This window comes from Puma concolor, chromosome E3 (genome assembly GCF_028749965.1).
Source record: "Puma concolor isolate L17-30 chromosome E3, mPumCon1.1.hap2, whole genome shotgun sequence".
Classification (NCBI taxonomy): Eukaryota; Metazoa; Chordata; class Mammalia; order Carnivora; family Felidae; genus Puma; species Puma concolor.
The window spans coordinates 26,424,837-26,448,481 of NC_141682.1; the positions used below are offsets into that span (position 1 = coordinate 26,424,837).

At 42.2% G+C, this 23,645-nt stretch overlaps 1 protein-coding gene and 1 long non-coding RNA gene across 2 annotated transcripts in view; both read right to left on the reverse strand.

Moving 5' to 3' along the window:
• Positions 1-545: 545 nt before the first annotated feature.
• Positions 546-23,645, reverse strand: part of LOC147573077 (uncharacterized) — a 117,016-nt gene continuing 93,916 nt past the window's right edge. Inside the window, exon 9 of the mRNA XM_086692915.1 lies at positions 546-2,327. The gene's annotated coding sequence lies outside the window, so the exon portion shown is untranslated. The remainder of the gene's footprint in view (positions 2,328-23,645) is intronic.
• Positions 3,475-8,584, reverse strand: LOC147573078 (uncharacterized). The gene is made up of 6 exons (XR_015245696.1): positions 8,487-8,584; positions 7,757-7,817; positions 7,214-7,649; positions 6,032-6,114; positions 4,464-4,613; positions 3,475-3,917 (listed from the first exon to the last, which is right to left on the reverse strand). It is a non-coding gene; the product is annotated as an uncharacterized LOC147573078 (long non-coding RNA).

Here is a 23,645-nt window from a genome sequence, read left to right on the forward strand (position 1 = left end):
TCCACTGCTCCATTCCAGCCATGATCAGGGTGTCCTCCAGCTGCTGGCCTCTGCCCTGGCCATCCCTCAGTGAGGAATCTGCAGGAGGATTATGGAGTTCACGGGACTGATCAAGAAATCTCTGCTCTTCAGAGCCCTCCTACACATGGTGCTGTATGGGGAGAGCTGGCACCCTGGGCGAGGGTCTGACTCCATGTGTGGCCTCCTCACTCCTCTCCCACAGTCACTGCTGGTCCCTCATCCTTACCCACCATTAGAAATCAGCCATATGCTAGGGAAAGATACCTGTCTATTTGACCATGAGGCACCAGGGAGTCAGTACATATTTCCACAATAAATGAGCATAAGCACCTCCATAAATCTAGATGTAGGAGGTTCCCACCACCCCAGAAAACTCTCTTGGGCTCCCCACACAAAGGGTGATCTTGCTACTATCCACCATCACTGCCATTTTTGCCAGTTTGTTACCTGTGTGTACAAGAACCCCACTGTGTGCACTGATGGAGAGTGAGAGTAGGTCCACCTAGAAGCGGATGCTGACAGAGACAGAACGGTGAAAGGTGTATTAGGGGACACTAGGAAGGACAAAGTGGAGGGGGCAGGATGGGCAGGGAAAGCATTCAGGCAGATCTGACACCTTTTTAAAGTATATAATCCCCATAGTCTGTCACCTTGCACAGTCGTCTTCAAATTTCAAAATAGTTGTGCCATAAGGCAGTGAGATTTAAGAGATTTTGGTGTATTTCCCTATAGTCTTATGTTTTCCTACATGCATTCTGTCTTCTGTAGTTCATCTGTGGCCTCAGATGAACATTTGAGTGTGAGGCTGCATCTGTGAGTCTATATGTAATGGAAAATGATTGTCTTCAGATCTCAGATGTAGATCTCTGAATATACACATTCTCAGAATTTTCTTTTCTTTGGCAGGTCCTGGATTTTAATAGAAGTCCCTGGGCTGAGGTGTTAACAGTCTTCATTTAATGAATTTCCATGAACATCTTTTTTTTGATGATCGTTGTGTGGAGATATCATCTTAATTGAAACTGTGAGAAGGGTGAGTGGACACTTCCCAGACATTTTGCAGATGCTTTATGTATTTAATGTCTTCTTCTCATCATGTTGTTCAAAACAAATATTTTTTCACAGAGGACACAGCTGAGGTTCTGTGTAGGTCCCACCGAGAACTGGTATTAGGGCTGAGCCAGCAAGAACACAGGCAAAGCCTCAGAATATTGTGAGAGAAATTTGAGGAGATGGAAATCTGTAGTCCGGGTGATGACAGGGGTCCAGCAGGGGCGGCTTCTGGCCAACCCTCAACTGTAGGTTGACCCAGGGTGAAGGCCAGTGCAGGCACTCAGCTGATCTAGATCCTGTCTCCACTTTCAGTGTCACTGAGGGATATGAACTTGGGCAGACAAGCATTTCCATAAGACCAAGTTAAATTTCCCATATCTCCAGGGAAATTTTCCCACAAAGTCCAGAACATTCAGAAAACCCAGGGAGACAGCAATCTTTTTAGATAATTACCAAGGTTCACTTTGGCAACACTGACATTTCAGAGATGAACACTGCATTGTGTACTGAGAATGATCCCACATAGCAGGTCTGTGTGGACCCCATGCTCCCTGCTCAGGCTGTGCCCAGGAATGACCTCCAACTGCATCTCACTGACCCCACCACCCTCCCCTGTGCACTTCCTCAAACTGTGCTTTCTATTCACAATTTCCCTTGTATTCCTGTGTGATTCAAGTTTCCCCCATTTCTGCACTGGATCCTTCACTGATGCTTCCATTATGCTGATCACGAGGTCTGTGTCCCTTAATGCACGTATCACTCTTTCACAAAGGATGCATGAACACTAAAAGTTAGTGGTGCACCCCATTCTTTACAGAACCCAAAACATTATGTCTCCAAAATGCACACTAGTACTGCTGATATGTCTACCTTTGTGTAAAAATCTTTTTTCTTTTTGACAAGAGAAACCTATAGCTCACCGCATTACAGGGAAATGACATAGCCCATTATATGTATGTCCTGAGAAACTTGAGATATGTTACAATGTCCTCAGCCACGTTCACAGTTGGATTGCCAAGACTCAGAACCATCATTACATCATTCCCACCAAGTCCTTCATGAAGAAGATGCATGTGCTTTACCAGTCACTCATCCAGGTCAGGTCATCTTACCAAATGGAGTAGGTGGAGGAGCTGATGGAGGAGGGGGAGGTGGCCCATATAGCCTGTGACTGGTGATGAAGAGCAGTCCATGCAGTAGGGCCTGCAAGGCGATCCAGGGACAGGACCAGGCCCTCTTGCATACATAATGGCCTGCAGAACAGAAATTAATGCTGTGTTCATAGGACAGAAAAAAGTGCCAAAAGCAGAAACCCAAAGCAGCGTTCATCTTCTGCAAGCTTCCCCACCACCAGGTTCCAAGAGGGCAGCATCAGTGCCAAAATCTCTAACCACACTTTGGGTTCTGCTTACAGCCTTGGGGTAAGGAATGGATGTTATTGGGATAAACTAGTGTCCCCACATGTCTGGAAATGTAGAAATACCAAGGGTTCTTTTCCTAGAAGATTGATGGACTTAATACCAAATTAACAAAGTAGCATATTCCAGTTAGGAAGGCATCTAAGTCCAGGATCACCCTCCACCCCTCATCCCCCTCCACCACAGGAGCTGCTTATTTGTATGTTAAGAACAGACAAAGTGAGAAGGAATGATAATCCCAGTCTCCACACATGGAATCATAGCCCTTGTGGCTCAAAGCTCTGCCTCTAAGCCCCTGCCTGTTCCCTGTCTGCTTCTCTCCTGACAATGGGGTCTTCTCTCTGGAAGTGCTGTCTATGGGCACAGAGACACATGGGGTGATGGGAGTCCTGAGGTCCTGCAGAGGACCTGGAAAAGCATGTTCTTAGAGAAACAGGTAACCTATACATGTTAATTAGGTTCAGCTAATTTTTTTTTAATTCAGAGGTACTTCTCAGCTTAAGTACAGTACAATTTGCAGGGTAATTGTCTCCTCTGGAAAAATGAGGTGAAATTCTAAATAACAAAATGCACTTTATTTCTGGTGTAAATTTCTGTGTTTTAGCTGTACCTGTGACAAAGGACCAAAAGAACCTGCTTATGTGAACACAAATGAAGGACACAGTGGGGACTTGCCATATAGGTAATTTTGGATTTTTTCTCTTCACAAGTTTCAGTGCATGTTTTCTACAACAAATATGTCACCTCCTATCTAGGTCAGAGTATTTATACCCAGGACACACCTGAAGGGATTCTGGACAGCATGTTTACCAAAAAACTATTGAATATTGATGGGTATGAAATTTACTTTGTTTAAGACCACTCTAAATGACACATACAAAAATGTAAGTTGGAGTGAAGGCAGTTCGCCATTTCAGATTGTAAAGATAGCCACAGACTTTTCTGAATACATTAAAACCCTTGATAGAAACAGGAAAGGAAGAAACAGCAAGAGCAATGATTCCACACTGAGGAGGTCCAGAAAAAACGATACAAGCTAGAAGACTTCCAAGTGGAGTGTGGTATCATCCTCCCTGATTTATTCCAGGAACACATTGGAAAAGCCCTAAGGTCCTCACCCCTAACCACGGTTAGCTTCTAAAGTTACCACAAAGCAATTCCAGGTGGAAAACAGGGAAGCCTGTAGACTTCTGGGCAAAGGCTGTGCATTTGGAAAATTAAAAAAAAACAAGCAGACATATCACACGACACACAAACTAGAGACAATGGCAGGAGAGCATGCTATACAAAAAGATGTGGGTGTCCCAAAAGACTTAAAACTGAAAATGGCCATAGCATTTACCTTGTGCGTCTTGGCAGTTTTGGTAGAGTCAGTGTTGTTGTCACTCTTGGGAGTGACACCTGCTTCTGGATCTGCTAAAGGCCCTAGAAGGGATGGAGGTTTATTCTGATTTGAGTAGACTGGAGGTTTAAAAACAAACAAAATCCCCTCATTCCTTAGACAACTTAAACTCTTTGGCCCAGTCAGATTGCAGATCACATGCAGAGAGTATCCTACATGCCTCAGGTGATCCCCAAGAAGAACTTATCCCTTATAACTTAATGAAGACTCCTAAAAGCCCTGATTCAGATGTATTCATCACTCATCGAACAACTATGGATGTCTGGGGAGCGCAACTAGATGGATACATTTGGCTGAGCCTCATGCCTCTGCTGAACTGCTATGTCTGCTTTTCTGCATACAGCCCCATTCCTTCTCCACAAGAGACACCTGTACCAATACATGGTGGGGGAAATGACAAAGATGATATGTCAATCATGAGACACTTGAGGAATGTGGTAATGGCAGCAGACACATTTCCCTTGCATTGCAATGATCTGTGGTACCAACTCTGCACCTTGACCAAAGACCCAACAAAAATAAGATGAGTGTACTTCACAAGTCAACTCATACTGTTCCGATCATCTTACCAAGTGTTGCAGGTGGAGGGGTTCAGGGGATCGACAGGGCCACTAAGCTTCAGGAGGTGGATGTGCCTAATAGTCCATGGGGCTACCTCTAGGGTAGGGCATGCAGAATCTTCCAGTTAATGGAGGAGGTCTCCATGGATCCACGCTGCCCTGCAGAACAGAAGTGACAGCTATGTGCATATGCCAGACAAGAAAACCAGTACCTAAAGCAGCTGAAACCCAGAGAAGAAGGTGTCAGCACCTGCCACCATCTCTGCCACCAGGATCCAGGAGAGTAGCAACAGTACCTGAAAACTTTATCCCTACCACTGGGTACCACCTACAGCTTGGGGTAGTAGATGCAAGAAGTTAAACTACTGTTATCACACATGACTGTCCTGTATGCAAAAGTAAAATGGCAAGGGTCCCATCCTAGAGGATTAACAGAAGCAATTACAGACTAATGAAGTAGCATTCTCCAGACAGGCAGCCATTATGTCCAGATTCACCCTGCATCCCTCTACGGTAATTCCAGTGCTCTTTATGGTATATTAAGAACACAAAAAAAATGAGTTTAAATAAATGGCTCATATTCTGCTCATGGAATCACAGCCACTCCTGGGGAAAAGTTCGGCAGCCAGCCCTTCAATTTGCCCCCTCTGCTCCTCTCCCTGAGAAAGGGGTCTTCCCTCTTGAAGTGTTGTCAAAGGCCTCTGAGACCTCTGAGGAGTGGAGGATGCCTGGAATCTTGCAGGGGAATGAGAGTCTTCTGTGAGGAGCAAGTTACTTGTGAATGACTACAAAGCTCAGATTTGTTCATCTTAATTCATAGGGAATTCTGATTTTAAGCATTACTATAGGGCACAGAGTAATTATGTCCAACAGAAAAAAGAGGTAGAAATTCACATAACAGATTTATTGCAAATGTGTTTGGATTTCTAGTATTAAACTCCTGGGATGTGTCATGAAACTGTATCAGCTCTAACAGTGACTGGGGACCCAACCAGAAAGTGCTCATATGAACACAATCAAAGGACACAACGTTCAGACTATTTTTACCTAAGGTATAGCTGGAAGGATTCCAGACAACTCATTTACCAACAAAGACAGGAAGTTGATGAGTGATGACATTGACTTTGTCTAAGACCACTCTAAATTGCACAGGGCACAAAACATAAAGTTGTAGTAACAATGTTGTTTTGCACTTTTGAATTTTAAACAATATGGCAGACTTTCTAACAGGTTAATCTAGCCAGAATCCAGAAAGAAAGACACAGCAGCCACACTGTTCCCACAGAGTTGAGGTCTGCAAGGGGTCCCCCAGGCCAGGAGACTTCTGTTTGGAGTGTGGGGTCATCCTCCTCTGGTAATTTCCAGAAACACATGGAAAAGCCTTAAGGTACTCAGCCTCTAAGCACTTTGGGCTTCTAAACTTACCATAAAAAAGATGAAAGTAGAGAAGCTGTAGGCTCCTGGGATAAGAGTGTGCATTTGGAAAACAAATAACAAGCAGACATATCACAAAAGGCCAGGAGAGCATGCTGTACAGAAAGATGAGGGTTACACTGGAGAATGGCCCTGGCACTTACCTTGTCCTTGTCTTCATTCTTGGTACAGTCAGAACTGCTGTAACTCACAGAGGTTGCACCAGTTTCTGAATCTGCTAAAGGCCCTAGAAGGGATAGAAGTTTATTCTGATTTTAGTGGACTGTGCGGAATTAAAACAAGTCCTCATCTCATTCCTCACATATCTTAAACTTTTCCCTACACTCAGGTCCCTGACCAGAGGCAGAGGGTATCCCATGTGCCTCTGGTGACCCCCAAGGATAAGGGGGAGAACCATCCCCTCACCTTAATGCAGACCCCATGGTGCCCTGGTTCATGTTTTTCATAATCAAATAACTGTGGACAGGTCAGGCTCAACTAGTAATTTAGAATTCATCAGTAAAACAGAAATTTCTCAGTTTACATCATGGGAAATCACTATTTCATTACAGATTAAGAATAAATATGAGGATGCCTGAGTGGCTCATTCGGTTAAGCACCCGACTCTTGATTTCCGCTCAGCTCATGATCTCACAGCTTTTGAGTTTGGGCCCAGGATTGGGCTCCTCACTGACAGAGTGGAGCCTGCTTGGGATTCTCTCTCTCTGCCTCTCTCTCTATCCCTCCCAAACACACACACTGTCTCAAAATAAATAAATTTAATAAAAATGAGAATACTGATTTGGTGTATATCATCAATGAATCCTGAAGATGGGTAAGTTTCTTTAGGTTCCATGTGGATTGTTCAATCTTTCCACTTATGTATAAGGTGCCTTCCACATGTGAACAGTTATTATATAACTATTTCTGAATAGAAATGTATTTAGACTAATATACTAATCAGAAAATGAAAACTATGGGAATTTAGCAGTGATGCTGCAGACTTGCACTGATAACATCAGAGTACTAAGCTATATGGAACTTGAATTTAGGAATGTAGGGCTATGGTTCACAAGAAAATAAAACAAAAATAAAGAATGTTAAAAATACCAAATAAATGACCTTCTCCTCAAACTAAAATAAGGTCTTCACATTGAGTCAAGGTGGGAAAGGGGTATTAGGCCAATGTCCTGTCACCCCTCCAGGCTCATCACTTTATACAGGGGAATGCTTGAGGACGTGGGAGGGTCACAGGGGAGGGACATGAGCTTCACCAATCACAGGGACAGGTGCCCCGCTGTCTGAGGCACAGAGGAGAACACCCTTCTGTCACCCCTTCAGACCACCTTCTGTACTTAGTGCTTGTGATTCTTTTCAGGCCACATGATGATCACCTACAGGAACAGGCTGCACAGCAGTCTTCCAGGCATTGGTTTCTGCCTCGGGCATCCCACAGGCAGCCTCTTTCCTTCCATCACATCCAGTCTTGGATAAAGAAAAAGAATGGACTTCTATAAGAGTTGCAACACCACGTACTCTACTAGATAGCAGCACAGGCATCATCCCTGGAAACATCCATAAAAACACAAGTCAAACTACCATACCTATATTTCAAGTAGGTGACCTCCCTGCTCTGCTCTGTCATCTCCCTCTCCCAGACTTGAATCTTGATATGGGGGAGAAAAACATACCCACCTTCAGTTGTGCCAGACTGTGCACCAAAGAGAGGAGGAAAAAAGAAAACACCCAGTTGTCCTGAGCATTCTTCTCATAAACTGCGATCTGAAAAAGCCAACAATGAGAAGCCCATGTTTAGGGATTCCAAGGGCCACTACACTCACCCGCATGAGGTGCTAAGGGTTCAATACGTCAGGCAGAACTCAGGTTACCTGATGTCTGAAGGTGAGCTCTGCCTGTTGCAGCTGTTCTCTTGTTTGTTCAATTTGTTGCCTGTGAGTTACAATTGCTTTCATCAAATAAGGCCCGATATTGGTTAGGATTATACATATCTGCCCATGTTTCCATCAGCCTCATATCTGTCCCCTGATATAATTTATTCTTACACATGAAACACTCTTTACATGGTTATAAATGTACAGTAGGATCAAAGCTATTGTTCCATCCTTTCCTTATTATTCCATGCCCATAGGGTTCAGAGTTCATAGAATTCCTTCCCATTTTCAATCTTTTCCTAATTCATCACATGACAAGTGTCTTTCATCATAAAGCTCTATTCTTTAACTTATATCGTCACCATGTTTCCTAGGGTTGCAAAGACCAGGGCCATTAAATGTCACCACCATGTTGATGGGTATGATACATCCTACGGCACACTGCTTTCCTACAGATTATGACACTTGACACCAACCCCCCAGGAACGTTAGCATTGATCAAATTTCTATACAGTCTGGCCATTGCTTGAGATCCACAAATGTTTAGAAACGTAATTGTTTTGTTCTTTCTAAAACTTACCTTTTTTTTAGTCTGCTAATACTCTATGCCTATGTCCTCTGAATTTGTGTTTATATTACTATGTTGGGTCTAAACATTGTAAAAAGGTTAAAAACAAAAAACGAGCAGAGTTTTCATGAGCTGCTAGTAATTAGTAGCTGAACTCACTTGTACTTGTTTTCTTCTGTAGCTTTTTTCAAATTTTCCCTGCAGCTGCCAGCTGATTCTTCTTTGCTGCCAGTTCACACTGTGTCATTTTAAGCTTCCTAAGATAGGAAAAATATATACATAGTCCAGGAGCCACGGTCCAGAAATTCTGCCTTTTTACCTCCCAGCGCTCTTGAAGGCAAATATCCCTTTCCCCATCTCTCCCGTAAATGCACAGACTGACAACACAATCAGAGAAATGAAGTGAACACACCATTTAAGTTAAAATTCAACGTCTGTCTGCTGCCATGTCTTTGCTATCAGAACTGTCTTTCTAGTTCTCTGCTTCTACTCCTTCATCATAAAGTCATCAAATAACGTTGCACTCTGTGCCTTCCAAGAGTTGGTCTTTTGTTTGAGATGGTGAAGGTTCATTTCAGCAATGTCACAAACTATGACCAACTGTACCCATTAGGATGAAGCAAGAGACCATCATTAGTCTTACACCTCCATGTGGAGCCCTGATTCTCAGTCCAAAAGTTGTACCCTGACACAATCACTCTGAAAGAGACCTTCCAGGATATGGCTTCACCAGCATTGCAGCTCACTCCCTGACATTGCTAGGGGTTAGGAGTACAACCCCTGCCTCCACCTTCATATATCTTGGTGGAGGAAAAGGCCAATCTTAGAGCAGCAACATCTCCTGAAGTATAACCTGATATGAACTGTCATATAGTCTGGGTTTATATATAGTCTGTTTCCTGGAGAGGAAACAGATTTCAGATGGAAAACTATCAGCTTCATACAGTCAATCTACTTTAACAAGACTGATTCCATTGATAGTGAAGACAGCAAAGGGAAATGCCTAAAAAGGCTGGTTTGCCATGTTACCATCAGACTATTTTGTTTGTGTAGTTGATTTAAAGGGTTTCTACTTGGCACTTGATGTACTCAAGAATCACATACAAAACTGAAAGTCTCTTAGAAACTGACACAAAAGCCCTAGACAGAGAAAGGCACATGCATTTCCTTCTGGCCTCTGAGGCAGTCCTTCAGCAAATGCTTTCTGGAGTGGTTGTAATATAGTGGCTCTGTTGTAAGGGAGTGAAGGAAGAAAGGTGGTCAGGGCTCTGTACCCACTCCCCAAAAGAGCTTACAAATTAATAAAGACAAGATGCCAATGAGACAGAGCAGCCCTCACCCCAGGTGTGGGAAGGAATAACACACAGCCGAGTCTCCAGGGAAGAGAACGAAGAGCTCATTTCCCATCATGAATGAGGGACTCTAAAGGCCCCGATCTCTGCCTGAGAATGAATGGAAATTCTGTACAAAGGAGGAAATATGTGAATGAATGCACCAAATTTCTATCAACCTCATGAAGACACACAAGACCAAGACAGAGAAGAAGGAAGCCCATGACAAAGCCAGCCTGGCAGTTGGAGCCAATCTCCCTAGGTTTCATCAATGATTTGGGAGGCTTACAAATGAACTGCATTGAAGCTGAACAACTTTAGAAGCATAGACTTAGAATGAAACACGTGTAGTTCAGGGTCGGCCAGCAAAGATGAGCCCTAGTGAAGCTGCAGGCTTTGGTCAAGACCCAGAGGAGTTACACTTAAAAATCAGGGGACAGGAAATAACTAGGCTTTCTTAGGGATTGGGCCTGCAGTGAACAATCTCACTGGCAGAATGGATGCAGGGATCCAGTACTGCTGGCGCCCCTACCCACTTTCCAGGAAGAAATTACTGTTGTTTCTGCAGCAAGATAATTCCATTTTTTCCCTCCACACTTTTGACCCATGTCTGGTCCTGAACAAAAATGACCTAATTGATGACAAAACAACGTGATGGGATTGAAACCTATAGGACAATGTAGATGGATCCAGAGCAGATCCAGGTATCAATGTTATTAATGCTGGTACCTTCCCTCTTCTGCCCTAAATACATGATACAATGTGTGACAAACACTCAGGACAGAAAGGAAAATGCAGGTTACAGAAAGCAAGGTAGGAAGGGAAGGCACAATTCTACTGAATGCATTTGGCAAAAAGACTCTGGACCCAGTTCCAAAACAAGTATCTCTACTGGCTGCCACATTCATTCATACAACGGTACTTATGACAGTTATCACATGATCATCTTACTCTTCTGTAGCCACTTTTGTTCATAGAATTCTTCAAGGATGCCTGATTTCTCCTTCAGCTGTTTGACTTTTGCTTCCTTGGTTGCTTTCACAGACCTCAATACATTACACTTATCTTCCAGGGCCTTTTTATTTTCTGTAAAAAAAAAATGGGTTTTCTTTGTAAGTGTGTACATGACCTGAGTCTTGATTTTGGTGTGACAAAAAAAGGGCAAGAACCATGACAGCAGGAAGCTATTCTTTCCCTTCCCAATGCAACGTCATTGTCATCATATGGGGATTTCTCCCCAACAGACAATATACCTTCCAGTTGACAGTTACTGGACCTAAAGGCTCTTAGCTCTACATCATCAAATTCACCATTTGCATCTTGTGGTTAAGACATATATGAGAAAAGACTTTCAAGAAACAATGATTCCACAACAATTTGAGTGTACCTAACACAAAAGGATTGTACACTGCAATAAACAAAGACCTTGAAGCATAAATATAACTAGAAGACAAAAATGGTGGAAAATAGTTCATGTACAACAGCTTATACATGGCTCTTAGTGGTATACACACACATATATATATATATATATATATATATATATATATATTCCTCTATTCTCATTGAAAATTCACTGTTCAGCATTAAGAGAGAAAGAGACCATGCGGCACCTGGGTGGCTCAGTCAGTTGAGCATCAGACTCTTGATTTTGGATCAGGTCATGATTCCAGGATCATGGGATCAAGACCTGTGTTGGCCTCCATGCTGAGTGTGGATCCTGCTTAAGATTCTCTTTCCCTCTGCCCCTCTCCCCTACTTGCATGCCCTCTCTCACTAAAATTAAAAAAATTTAATAAAAAAATAATTTAAAAATAATTTTTTTAAAGAGAAAGGATTATACACTTTATCTCTAACACCCTTTATCTCTCAACTATATTTGGGGACTTTCTACTATCTTATAGGGCAGAGCTGAATGATGTGATAATTACCTAGTTGTGAAAATAAAAGATACTTCCTAGTCTTTGAAATAGCAAAACTCATCATGGTGCTCCTAGTGAAATTCCAGCGCACTGTTCAGAAAGAGGTTTGGTTCCCAGAGGCCCGGTCTTTACTGTGGTAAACAGCAAGCAAATATGCTGTGCTCACCCCACCCAATGAACAAAAAGCCTCCAAAGCCAAGTTACAGTAAAACTCAGCAGCCAACTCTTATCATTTCCTGATTCTTGACATTTCTTTCTCTCTCTGAGATTGCAAGGTAGCACGTGCAGTTTGAAGGGTGTCATTTAAAATTTCATTAAAGTGGGCACCTGGGTGGCTCAGGTGGTTAAGCATCCAACTTCAGCTCATGTCGTGATCTCGTGGTTTGTGAGTTCGAGCCCTGCCTTGGGCTCTGTGCTGACAGTTCAGAGCCTGGAGCCTGTTTTGGATTCTGTGTTTCTGTCTCTCTGTGCTCCCTTCCCTGCTTGTGCTCTGTCTCTAGCTGTCTCTCAAAACATGAATAAACGCCAATTTTTCAAAATATTTCATTAAAGTGCTCAGCTATTTTGATGTTCTCCTTCAACAAAATATGTTGAATGAGTAATAATAGTTCATTAATTTTACTTGTGTTTTTAGAACACAATCCAGGCAAAGAAGAGATTATTACCTTCAACTTAAGAGCTTCATCAGAGAGAAACTTAGTTTCTCTCTTAGTTTCCTGAAGACAATTCCTTAATTCATTTTTCTATAAAACACGAAAAAAGATTCAGAATTCAAAAAAAAAAAACATACTGCTAGATAAACCTATCTTCTAATGTGTGACTCCTTTCACAAATAAAGAGGTAGCTCTTTACATTTGTGAAGCTTGTCTTCAATTGGGACTGTTTATTGAACACATGAAATAGGTCAGTAGGAGGAACTACCAGAGTGGAAATAACCGAAATGAAATCACAAAAAAATACTTGAAAGGGCAATGCTACCTTCTGTTTCCAAATGGATATTTCCTCAGCAAGTAAAGTTCTCTATTTTCTTTCTTAAAAAATATTGATCTTCTCAGTTATTCACTGTAAACTAAACTAAAAGGAGATAAAACATTTTCTAAGGTTGTTACCAAGCCAGTGACATCGAATAATCCCAGTGTATTAGCAACACAGACACATGATCTGACAGATGGGTGTAACATTTTAGCTTTCCCAAAGCTATCCCAAAATTAAGTTTGCCATCAAAACAAATTATTAGTAAAGCTTGATTTCCCAAAGAAATCGTTTTAGCAAGATTTTAAACCTAAGAAAACCTTATTTCAATGAGATTCCTATTTAAAATATTGTCCAAAATGGAGAAACGCATAAAATATCTTCTCCTAATTTCTCTCGCATCTAGAATCACCCTTCTTGGAAAATTCAATCACTTTAAATACTTATGTCACCACCAGAGATGAAACAGACAAATCAAATCCTATCAACTTACATTTCTCTCCTCCAATTATTAGGTATGTAAATAGGTCCCTGAAAATAAAGGAACAAAAACAAAACCATCATTCAGTCTTGGTTTGAGCCACTTACACCCCCAGGTGCTATTTGGAATTCCACACAAGGAAATCTCAAACTGCTGACTGATTGACTACCCAAAGGCCTTGGATGACTTCCTGCTGCTCACAGATTGCCTTTCATGAACCCCAGGCTGGGGGCTCTGGAGGACAAGGTCTTTGGAATCAAACATACAGGTACAATCTCAGCTTTAAACTTAGTGGCTGGAGGATCCGGATTAATGACAATTCGTAGAAGACGAACTTTTTTCATCCCAACATGAGAATGTTACCCTCCAACCTTACAGGAATATTATTCAACACACATGAAGCACCCAATTACAGGTGGATAACACATGTAAGCTCTAGAACAGACTCCTCTAATAGGGATTAATTCTCTCATCTGGCCCCAAAATGCAAACTTCTACTGGCCCATTGTGACAGCTCTCATGCCCTGAGTTCACTCTTCTCACTGCTACCACTACTGCATTCACAGTGATGAACACCAGCCTTTGAGGGCCTGCTGAGTGTAAGGCAGCCACCTGGCTCTCAACAGCACCAAAGAAACACCACATTCTATGGAGCCCAGACAGAATACATTGCCCCCATTTGCATCACATTCACTTCTCATTCTTCCCTGGCATTAACAGCTCCCTCCACCTCAGACTCAAAACCTTGGTTTAAACTCCCTTGTGACACACACCCTGCCTGGCAATATCTGGCTTCTTCTCTAAGCTTAAGCCACTTGATAGACTCAAAGAGTGTTTTTTCATCTTCACATTTCACCAAGAGCCAGGTCATGGCAAAGTACTAACTCCAAACCTCAGCCTTGTTTCCTAACCATTTCTATGTAAAATTACACTCATTTCATTCCCTCTACTCTGGTGATGTGTTCCTCCTCCTGATCTCTTATATTAAGGGATGGTTAACTCCCTCCACATTGTCACTTAGGCTCCAAACAGGAAAGAGAAAGATTTTTTAAGAGTTAACAAGTCAAGTTAGGAAGATGGCGGCGTAGGAGGACGCTGGGCTCACCGCGCGTCCTGCTGATCACTTAGATTCCACCTACACCTGCCTAAATAACCCAGAAAACCACCAGAGGATTAGCAGAACGGAGTCGCCGGAGCCAAGCGCAGACGAGAGGCCCACGGAAGAGGGTAGGAAGGGCGGCGAGGCGGTGCGCGCTCCACGGACTGGCGGGAGGGAGCCGGGGCGGAGAGGCGGCTCGCCGGCCAAGCAGAGCCCCCGAGTCTGGCTTGCAAAAAGCGGAGGGGCCTGACGGACTGTGTTCCGACAGCAAGCGCGACTTAGCGTCTGGGAGGTCATAATCTAACAGCTCTGCTCAGAAAGCGGGAAGGCTGGAGGACAAAGGGAAGGAGAGCTGCTGAGCCCCCGGACGACAGAGCTCAGTTTGGTGGGGAACAAAGGCGCTCGCCAGCGCCATCTCCCCCGCCCATCCCCCAGCCAAAATCCCAAAGAGAACCAGTTCCTGCCAGGGAACTTGCTCGCTCCGCGCAAACACCCAACTCTGCGCTTCTGCGGAGCCAAACCTCCGGCAGCGGATCTGACTCCCTCCCGCTGCCACAGGGCCCCTCCTGAAGTGGATCACCTAAGGAGAAGCAAGCTAAGCCTGCCCCTCCTGCCCCTGTGCACCTTGCCTACCCACCCCAGCTAAGACACCAGATCCCCAGCATCACAAGCCTGGCAGTGTGCAAGTAGCCCAGACAGACCACCCCACCCCACAGTGAATCCCGCCCCTAGGAGAGGGGAAGAGAAGGCACGCACCAGTCTGACTGTGGCCCCAGCGGTGGGCTCGGGGCAGACATCAGGTCTGACTGCGGCTCCGCCCACCAACTCCAGTTATACACCACAGCACAGGGGAAGTGCCCTGCAGGTCCTCACCACGCCAGGGACTATCCAAAATGACCAAGCGGAAGAAATCCCCTCAGAAGAATCTCCAGGAAATAACAACAGCTAATGAGCTGATCAAAAAGGATTTAAATAATATAACAGAAAGTGAATTTAGAATAATAGTCATAAAATTAATCGCTGGGCTTGAAAACAGTATAGCTGACAGCAGAGAATCTCTTGCTACAGAGATCAAGGGACTAAGGAACAGTCACCAGGAGCTGAAAAACGCTTTAAACGAAATGCATAACAAAATGGAAACCACCACGGCTCGGATTGAAGAGGCAGAGGAGAGAATAGGTGAACTAGAAGATAAAGTTATGGAAAAAGAGGAAGCTGAGAAAAAGAGAGATAAAAAAATCCAGGAATATGAGGGGAAAATTAGAGAACTAAGTGATACACTAAAAAGAAATAATATACGCATAATTGGTATCCCAGAGGAGGAAGAGAGAGGGAAAGGTGCTGAAGGGGTACTTGAAGAAATCATAGCTGAGAACTTCCCTGAAGTGGGGAAGGAAAAAGGCATTGAAATCCAAGAGGCACAGAGAACTCCCTTCAGACGTAACTTGAATCGATCTTCTGCACGACATATCATAGTGAAACTGGCAAAATACAAGGATAAAGAGAAAATTCTGAAAGCAGCAAGGGGTAAACGTGCCCTCACATATAAAGGGAGACCTATAAGACTCGTGACTGATCTCTCTTTTGAAACTTGGCAGGCCAGAAAGAATTGGCACGAGATTTTCAGTGTGCTAGACAGACAAAATATGCAGCCGAGAATCCTTTATCCAGCAAGTCTGTCATTTAGAATAGAAGGAGAGATAAAGGTCTTCCCAAACAAAAACTGAAGGAATTTGTTACCACTAAACCAGCCCTACAAGAGATCCTAAGGGGGACCCTGTGAGACAAAGTACCAGAGACATCACTACAAGCATAAAACATACAGACATCACAATGACTCTAAACCCATACCTTTCTATAATAACACTGAATGTAAATGGATTAAATGCGCCAACCAAAAGACATAGGGTATCAGAATGGATAAAAAAACAAGACCCATCTATTTGCTGTCTACAAGAGACTCATTTTAGACCTGAGGACACCTTTAGATTGAGAGTGAGGGGATGGAGATCTATTTATCATGCTACTGGAAGCCAAAAGAAAGCTGGAGTAGCCATACTTATATCAGACAAACTAGACTTTAAATTAAAGGCTGTAACAAGAGATGAAGAAGGACATTATATAATAGTGACAGGGTCTATCCATCAGGAAGAGCTAACAATTATAAATGTCTATGCGCCGAATACCGGAGCACCCAAATATATAAAACAATTACTCATAAACATAAGCAACCTTATTGAGAAGAATGTGGTAATTGCAGGGGACTTTAACACCCCACTTACAGAAATGGATAGATCATCTAGACGCACGGTCAATAAAGAAACAAGGGCCCTGAATGAGACATTGGATCAGATGGACTTGACAGATATATTTAGAACTCTGCATCCCAAAGCAACAGAATATACTTTCTTCTCGAGTGCACATGGAACATTCTCCAAGACAGATCACATACTGGGTCACAAAACAGCCCTTCATAAGTTTACAAGAATTGAAATCATACCATGCATACTTTCAGACCACAATGCTATGAAGCTTGAAATCAACCACAGAAAAAAGTCTGGAAAACCTCCAAAAGCATGGAGGTTAAAGAACACCCTACTAACGAATGAGTGGGTCAACCAGGCAATTAGAGAAGAAATTAAAAAATATATGCAAACAAACGAAAATGAAAATACAACAATCCAAACGCTTTGGGACGCAGCGAAGGCAGTCCTGAGAGGAAAATACATTGCAATCCAGGCCTATCTCAAGAAACAAGAAAAATCCCAAATACAAAATCTAACAGCACACCTAAAGGAACTAGAAGCAGAACAGCAAAGGCAGCCTAAACCCAGCAGAAGAAGAGAAATAATAAAGATCAGAGCAGAAATAAACAATATAGAATCTAAAAAAACTGTAGAGCAGATCAACGAAACCAAGAGTTGGTTTTTTGAAAAAATAAACAAAATTGACAAACCTCTAGCCAGGCTTCTCAAAAAGAAAAGGGAGATGACCCAAATAGATAAAATCAGGAATGAAAATGGAATTATTACAACCAATCCCTCAGAGATACAAACAATTATCAGGGAATACCATGAAAAATTATATGCCAACAAATTGGACAACCTGGAAGAAATGGACAAATTCCTGAACACCCACACTCTTCCAAAACTCAATCAGGAGGAAATAGAAAGCTTGAACAGACCCATCACCAGCGAAGAAATTGAATCGGTTATCAAAAATCTCCCAACAAATAAGAGTCCAGGACCAGATGGCTTCCCAGGGGAGTTCTACCAGACGTTTAAAGCAGAGATAATATCTATCCTTCTCAAGCTATTCCAAGAAATAGAAAGGGAAGGAAAACTTCCAGACTCATTCTATGAAGCCAGTATTACTTTGATTCCTAAACCAGACAGAGACCCAGTAAAAAAAGAGAACTACAGGCCAATATCCCTGATGAATATGGATGCAAAAATTCTCAATAAGATACTAGCAAATCGAATTCAACGGCATATAAAAAGAATTATTCACCATGATCAAGTGGGATTCATTCCTGGGATGCAGGGCTGGTTCAACATTCGCAAATCAATCAACGTGATACATCACATTAACAAAAAAAAAGAGAAGAACCATATGATCCTGTCAATCGATGCAGAAAAGGCCTTTGACAAAATCCAGCACCCTTTCTTAATAAAAACTCTTGAGAAAGTCGGGATAGAAGGAACATACTTAAAGATCATAAAAGCCATTTATGAAAAGCCCACAGCTAACATCATCCTCAATGGGGAAAAACTGAGAGCTTTTTCCCTGAGATCAGGAACACGACAGGGATGCCCACTCTCACCGCTGTTGTTTAACATAGTGCTGGAAGTTCTAGCGTCAGCAATCAGACAACAAAAGGAAATCAAAGGCGTCAAAATTGGCAAAGATGAAGTCAAGCTTTCGCTCTTTGCAGATGACATGATATTATACATGGAAAATCCGATAGACTCCACCAAAAGTCTGCTAGAACTGATACATGAATTCAGCAAAGTTGCAGGATACAAAATCAATGTACAGAAATCAGTTGCATTCTTATACACTAACAATGAAGCAACAGAAAGACAAATAAAGAAACTGATCCCATTCACAATTGCACCAAGAAGCATAAAATACCTAGGAATAAATCTAACCAAAGATGTAAAGGATCTGTATGCTGAAAACTATAGAAAGCTTATGAAGGTAATTGAAGAAGATTTAAAGAAATGGAAAGACATTCCCTGCTCATGGATTGGAAGAAAAAATATTGTCAAAATGTCAATACTACCCAAAGCTATCTACACATTCAATGCAATCCCAATCAAAATTGCACCAGCATTCTTCTCGAAACTAGAACAAGCAATCCTAAAATTCATATGGAACCACAAAAGGCCCCGAAGAGCCAAAGTAATTTTGAAGAAGAAGACCAAAGCAGGAGGCATCACAATCCCAGACATTAGCCTCTACTACAAAGCTGTCATCATCAAGACAGCATGGTATTGGCACAAAAACAGACACATAGACCAATGGAATAGAATAGAAACCCCAGAACTAGACCCACAAACGTATGGCCAACTCATCTTTGACAAAGCAGGAAAGAACATCCAATGGAAAAAAGACAGTCTCTTTAACAAATGGTGCTGGGAGAACTGGACAGCAACATGCAGAAGGTTGAAACTAGACCACTTTCTCACACCATTCACAAAAATAAACTCAAAATGGATAAAGGACCTGAATGTGAGACAGGAAACCATCAAAACCTTAGAGGAGAAAGCAGGAAAAGACCTCTCTGACCTCAGCCGTAGCAATCTCTTACTCGACACATCCCCAAAGGCAAGGGAATTAAAAGCAAAAGTGAATTACTGGGACCTTATGAAGATAAAAAGCTTCTGCACAGCAAAGGAAACAACCAACAAAACTAAAAGGCAACCAACGGAATGGGAAAAGATATTTGCAAATGACATATCGGACAAAGGGCTAGTCTCCAAAATCTATAAAGAGCTCACCAAACTCCACACCCGAAAAGCAAATAACCCAGTGAAGAAATGGGCAGAAAACATGAATAGACACTTCTCTAAAGAAGACATCCGGATGGCCAACAGGCACATGAAAAGATGTTCAGCGTCGCTCCTTATCAGGGAAATACAAATCAAAACCACACTCAGGTATCACCTCACGCCAGTCAGAGTAGCCAAAATGAACAAGTCAGGAGACTATAGATGCTGGAGAGGATGTGGAGAAACGGGAACCCTCTTGCACTGTTGGTGGGAATGCAAATTGGTGCAGCCGCTCTGGAAAGCAGTGTGGAGGTTCCTCAGAAAATTAAAAATAGACCTACCCTATGACCCAGCAATAGCACTGCTAGGAATTTATCCAAGGGACACAGGAGTACTGATGCATAGGGGCACTTGTACCCCAATGTTCATAGCAGCACTCTCAACAATAGCCAAATTATGGAAAGAGCCTAAATGTCCATCAACTGATGAATGGATAAAGAAATTGTGGTTTATATACACAATGGAGTACTACGTGGCAATGAGAAAAAATGAAATATGGCCTTTTGTAGCAACGTGGATGGAACTGGAGAGTGTGATGCTAAGTGAAATAAGCCATACAGAGAAAGACAGATACCATATGGTTTCACTCTTATGTGGATCCTGAGAAACTTAAGAGAAACCCATGGGGGAGGGGAACAAAAAAAAAAAAAAAAAGAGGTTAGAGTGGGAGAGAGCCAAAGCATAAGAGACTGTTGAGAACTGAGAACAAACTAAGGGTTGATGGGGGGTGGGAGGGAGGAGAGGGTGGGTGATGGGTACTGAGGAGGGCACCTTTTGGGATGAGCACTGGGTGTTGTATGGAAACCAACTTGACAATAAATTTCATATATAAATTTAAAAAAAAAAAAAAAGAGTTAACAAGTCAATTAGACATCAGAAGTCCCCATATTTATCCCTAGTTGAGTTAAAATGCACATCAAGTGGTGCCTAGGTGGCTCAGTTGGCTGAGTGTCCCAACTTTGGCTCAGGTCATGGTCTCGCGGTTCGTAGGTTCTACCCTCACATTGGGCTCTGTGGTGACAGCTGGGATCCTGGAGCCCACTTCAGACTCTGTGTCTCCCTCTCTCTGTCCCTCCCCCGCTTGCACTCTCTCTCGCTCAAAATAAACATAAAAAAAAACCCACACCAAACACTAGTACTGAGAAAATATCACGAAGAAACTAAAGCTTAAATTCTTACCTCGATTTTCTCAAGGCTCTAAGAGAGGAAAAAACAAAATTAAGTTTGCCATCAAAACAAATTATTAGTAAAAACCTATAGTTCCTGATAAATACGAAAACAGTAATCCAATGAAATTACAATAATCATTTTATTTTGCATAATGAATTCACAGGATTAAAAATTTTAAAAAGTTAGAATTTCCTGTTTAATTCATGATACTTCACAATTTCTGTTAAAGAGTACAATATAAATAGCTCATTTTTGACCCAAAAATCTGTTTACATTAAATGAACATTCAACCTATTCAATTTTGACAATTGATAATACATTTAAAAAATGCATTAAATGGTCATTTCCCTGGTCTTTTTTTTAACCTGGTATCCACACTGAAGTTTGGAACTAGGATTATTTTTAAATCCTGAAATAAAGAAAGAAGGAACTGGGGCGCCTGGGTGGCTCAGTTGGTTAAGCAGCTGACTTCAGCTCAGGTCATGATCTCGTGGCCCGTGAGTTCAGGCCCCGCGTCGGGTTCTGTGCTGACAGCTCGGAGCCTGGAGCCTGTTTTGGATTCTGTGTCTCCCTCTCTCTGACCCTCCCCCATTCATGCTCTGTCTCTGTCTCAAAAATAAATAAACGTTAAAAAAAAAAAAGGGGAGGGAGATGAGGAATGGGGGAGGGAGGGAGATGAGGGATGAGGGAGGGAGAGAAGGAATGAAGGTAGGAAGGAAGGCAGGCAGGAAGAGCAAAACCTTTGTGTTAACATATGCCTCTTTTATTCTCTAAAAAGCTCTTCTTAAATCTTACACGGAGTTGGCTGTTTGCTGAATTCACACACAGAGCACCTCAGATGCCATGATTTTTTCCAGACTACCATCAGTGAAATAAAAGCCATAAAATGAGAAAAAAGAATAAAATATGCATAGAGCTAAAGCACAAACAACAGAAATGACAGCTAATATTTCTTTTAAAAAAATATTACTGTCAAATTGGCTTCCATACAACACCCAGTGCTCATCCCAATAAATGCCCTCCTCAATGACCATCACCCACTTTCCCCTCTCCCCCACCCATCAACCCTCAGTATGTTCTGTGTATTCAAGAGTCTCTTATGGTTTGCCTCCTTCCCTCTCTGTAACTTTTTCCCCTTCCCCTCCCCCATGATCTTCTGGCAAGTTTCTCAAGATCTCACATATGAGTGAAAACATATGATATCTGTCTTTCTCTGACTGACTTATTTCACTTAGCATAATACCCTCCAGTTCCATCCATGTTGCTGCAAATGGCCAGATTTCATTCTTTCTCATTGCCAAGTAGTATTAGTATTCCATTGTATATATAAACCACATCTTCTTTATCCATTCAATTGATGGACATTTAGGCTTTTTCCATAATTTGGCTGTTGTTGAAAGTGCTGCTATAAACATTAGGTACATGTGCCCCTATGTATCATCACTCCTGTATCCCTTGGGTAAATTCCTAGCAGTGCTATTGCTGGATCATAGGGTAGTTCTATATTTAATTTTTTGAGGAAACTTCACACTGTTTTCCAGAGTGGCTGCACCAGTTTGCATTCCCACCAACAGTGCAAGAGGGTTCCAGTTTCTCCACATCCTCACTAGCATCTATAGTCTCCTGATTTGTTCATTTTAGCCACTCTGACCAGCATAAGATGATATCTCAGTGTGGTTTTGATTTGTATTTCCCTGATGATGAGTGATGTGGAGCATTTTTTCATGTGTCAGTTGGCCATCTGGATGTATTCTTTGGCAAAGTGTCTATTCATGTCTTCTGCCCATTTCTTCACTGGGTTATTTGTTTTTTGGGTGTTAAGTTTGGTAAGTTCTTTATGGATTTTGGATTCTAACCCTTTTTCTGATATGTCATTTATAAATATCTTCTCCCATTCCATTGGTTGCCTTTTAGTTTTGTTGACTGTTCCCATTGCAGTGCAGAAGATGTTTATCTTGATGAGGTCCCAATAGTTCATTTTTGCTTTTAATTCCCTTGCCTTTGGAGATGTGTCAAGTAAAAAATTGCTGTGGCTGAGGTCAAAGAGATTTTTTCCTGCTTTTTCCTCTAGGGTTTTGATGGTTTCCTGTCTCACATTTAGGTATTTCATCCATGTGAGTTTATTTTTGTGTATGGTGTAAGAAAGTGGTCTAGTTTCATTTTTCTGCATGTTGCTATCTAGTCTCATAACTAGGTTCTCAAAGACAATGGTCATGACCAAGTGCAGGTAGGAAATACACGACAAGTTAGTTATTGCAAAACTCAGAAATGAGGTAGGGAGAGAGAGCTGAACTGATCTATGAGATGCAGCCCAAGTAGAGGAGGAAAATTCTAATAAAGACGACCAAGAAATTTCCTCCTTTGTGGTCTGAAAAGAAACAGAATAGAATCTATTTTGACTAGAGGTATTCATGGAGGGATGAGTCTGCCTCAATACAAGGGTTGTTCCTGACTACTGAGGCTTTCCAGATCCAGCTCTATGAATCTGGTGCCTGTCAATCAAAAGAAGTCTACTTACTTATATGCTTATTCCCTATCTCTCTCCCCTGGGGGGTACAGCTTTTGATGTTTTAAAAAATGTTTATACATTTTGAGATTAAGAGGGACCATGCACGTTGGAGAGGGGCAGAGAGAGAGAGGGAGATAAAGAGTCCCAAGCAGTCTCTGAAATGTCAGTGAAAAGCCCAATGGAGCTCAATCTCACAAACCATGAGATCATGACGTGAGCCAAAATTAAGAGTCACACACTTAACATACTGAGCTACCTAGGTGCCCCACAGGTTTGCTCTTTCATGAGTAAGTTAAACATTCACACTGGAATCCACATCTTCATATTCGGACAATCCTAAGGACATTCAGAAACTTTTTGCTTTGGGTAAATCAACACTCAGTACATAATTGGCTAAAGAAAGGACAAATCCTGCACTTCCTGATAATATCACCCCTAGGTATTTTCCTATTGTAAACGTCCCAGCAAGATTCAGCTAGTTTCTGCTGGGCTTCTCAGAGCTCCCTGGGGGCAGCCTCCAAAACCAGAAAGAATGGGATGATCAGAAGTTCTTAAAAGTCAACAAACCAGGAAGCACAGAGCACAAAGGACATTTCGCTTTTTAACCCTTTAGTACGAACACTAATGCTTCAGAAACACTGTTCCCAGGGCTACCAAACTTCACAAATATGAACAATGTGCTGATAGGAAAACAAATTACATCTAAGATGGACCCTAAACTCACAAGGCTTGAAGCAGGATCTTGACAGGGCTTCCAGGAGCCAATCTAATACCCATGGT